Raw genomic sequence first — 3,323 nt, 5'->3', positions numbered from 1 at the left:
GTTCCACAAATGGATTTACACCTTTCACCTGCGTATCCTACCCTTGCCTAGTAGACATTGTACAACCAGTTGGAAAGCTACGACATCCTCCGGTTTCCTGGACACTCATAACTATGAATTGACGGTGAGAGTAACGAACGGTGCTGGTTTACAGGCTAGCATAAGTCAGCGATTCTTTGTAGATGTGACACCACCTACTCCTGGAAATGTGAACGATGGCCAATTTCGTGATCTGGTGTTTCAGAGTTGCACTTCTGAGATGAAGTCAAACTGGAATGGTTTTGCTGATGTTGGATCAGGCATCCACCATTATGAATGGGCCATTTTCCGCCGTGACAAAATACAAAGGAAACTGATTTCTCTGATGTGAATTCTACGACACGAGCAAAAGCAACGAGCCTCATCTTGAACATAGCAAAATGTATTACGTGTGCGTGAAAGCTGTGGATAATGGTAGGCTCTCAATCATCCAATGTTCGAATGGTGTAACCATTGATTCGGTTCCACCAAGCCTTGGTGAAGTAATGGATGTTGTCTTCTGGAGGTGGCATGCGGGATGTAGACTATCAAGCCAATGCAACGGTACTCCACACAAGATGGCAAGGCTTCAGCGCCCTCAGTGGAATTAGGTCGTACACTGGAGTATTGGAACAGCACCCAACAGACATAATAATTGCAGAAGTATTTCGTGGTCTGTCAACACAAGCAATTGGCTCTGGTCTTAACCTGACAAATGGAGTTCGCTACTATGCTGTGGTAAGCTGCACGAGCAAAGTCGGTCGAACAACAACTGTATCCAGTGACGGTGTAACCATCGATACAAACCCACCAGTATCCGGGCAAGTGTTCGATTTGTGCAGCGATGGTTGTGCTTCCACGGATGACGCCAACTATACATCAACTAACACACAGTTCAACCTTCGATGGGCAGGCTTACAGATGCACAGAGCGAAATTCGAAAATACTACTGGAATTATGCGTACTGCGGCCACAGCAGCCCTTCTGAACCCCAGTGATTTCGATGCTGGTAGGAATACAGAAAGCAGTGGAACTGTTGCAGTGACAACGTCTGTACGCTACTGCATGCAAGTCAGAGCAGTCAACAAAGCAGGCTTGTCTTCAGTAGCTTGGTCAGACGGTGTACTTGTGGACATCACCCCACCAAATGACTTTCTGTTAGTGGACGGCAATGACTTGGGAGACAATCATGACCATCAAAGTAGCAAATCTACACTCACAACAACTTGGTCCTGTACATTTGATGATCAATCTGGCATTCTCTATTGGACAATTAGCCCGCGGAAACATCGCCTAATGCAAGTGATACTCAAGGCATGGAAATTCTTCCAGCACCAACAACGTCGCACACATATAAAAACCTCTCCCTGACGGACCTAACAGAATACTTCATCACCGTATGTGCTGTTAATGCCGCAAACCTGTCTAAGTGTGTGTCCACAGATGGAGTACTTGTAGATACCACTGCTCGACCAAGGGAATTGTGCTTACAGGAGAGGGACTGCAGGGCCGCTTGTATCAATCTGACACCTCCAACCTAGCAGTACGTTGGTTCGGCATTTCAAGACATCCATAGGCAACATTTCCGGTTTCAAACTGGCCATCGGTACTACATCGGATCATACATCTGTCCAGCCCTTTACTGATGTTGGGCTATCTTTGTCAATGGTAATAACGAATATGAGCCTTCAGGGTGGTGAGACATACATCGTTACTGTAGAGGCCGAAAATAATGCAGGACTCACCATCCAAGCTCAAAGCATTGGAATAACAATTGACAGTACTCCACCAACCTTCGAAAATAGACCATTACTCGTGCTGAATACATCGACTGCTATTTTATCGTGGAATGGAGTGGTCGATTTAGAAAGTTCCGTATGGTATTACCGGTGGGCCATTGGTGTGTCATGTGGAGGCAACCAACTGACCCACTTTACCTTATCTGGAAATGCCACGACTTGGGCATATCTGCATGTTCCAGGGCTGGTTATTGGTCAAATATACTATGGTACTGTCATTGCTCGCAATCGTGCTGGTCAATCAAGTCAACAATGTTCTGAACCTGTGATCTATGATGGTACACCTCCAAAGATACACACGTTGTCATTGGGACTGACATTCTGCAGCACTTCCTTTACACTGATAATACTCACCGTATCCCCTGCACTCGGTCCCCGCCTATCGATCATGAAAGTAGTGTTGGCAAGTGCACTGCTGATATTATCAGCGTCAACAGCTCTGCTTTACTGGGTAGTGCAAGCGAAGATAACAATTCAACATCGCTACTTGTGTCAGCTTCACACTGCACCCAAGACAGGCGAAGCACTACAATGCAGAGTCTCTTGTCTCAATGGGTTTGGAATGTCATCTGCAAAGGTATCACCTCGACAATATTCGATGACACTCCACCAGCTTCTGCTCCATGTTCACACACAACCGTACTGGGCTAGCACAACGACACTCGATGCATCATGGAGTGCTTGCGTGGACTCAGAATCAGGCATACGTATGTATAACTGGGCTATTGGAACAACAACCTGCCCGCCACAGTATTTTGCCAAATCAACAGTCGGTTTAAATCTTGAAGCAACAGCCAGTGGCTTAACAATGGTACATCAAGGTACATACATTGTAACGGTCATGTGTACTAATAATGCAGGACTCAGGACAACCATGACATCACAGCAAATTACCATTGATACTACTGTGCCTCCACCTAGTGGAATTAGGCCAGTAACTGCTACATTCAACCAAACATTGAACAACCTTTCTGCGACATGGTCAGCTGCAACCGATGATGAGAGCGGCGATTCATATCAAGTTCTTGTCACTGCTACTAACGGGGCCGGCCTGTCAAGCTCAAACACCAGCGAATGGATTATATACGATGAGACTCCGCCATCTTCAGGATCAGTACTCGATGGACCTCTAGGCACCCACGATATGAACTACACAAACAGTACAACTTTGATCGCTCATTGGGAGACCATCACAGATCTGGATAGTGGCATAGAAGAAATTCCATTTTGCTATTGGCACAAGCCCAGGTGGAACTCAGATCTTGAACTACACCGCTGCTGGTACAAAGACTTCTGCTTCATGTGGACCACCTTTGTGTCTGATAGAGGGTGGTGGTATGGTGTACTTTACCCACAGTACGGGCTGAGAATGGCGCTGGAAAAGTCTCATGTTCACCTCAGATGGAGTTACAGTTGATAACACACCACCAATAACATCAGTCATTACACTGAACAATCAGACAACTGGTCAGGCTGTGTACTTGACTGCGAACGGTTCATTAGATG

This window comes from Sycon ciliatum, chromosome 7, assembly GCF_964019385.1.
Source record: "Sycon ciliatum chromosome 7, ocSycCili1.1, whole genome shotgun sequence".
Lineage (NCBI taxonomy): Eukaryota > Metazoa > Porifera > Calcarea > Leucosolenida > Sycettidae > Sycon > Sycon ciliatum.
This window is presented reverse-complemented; position numbering follows the sequence as displayed.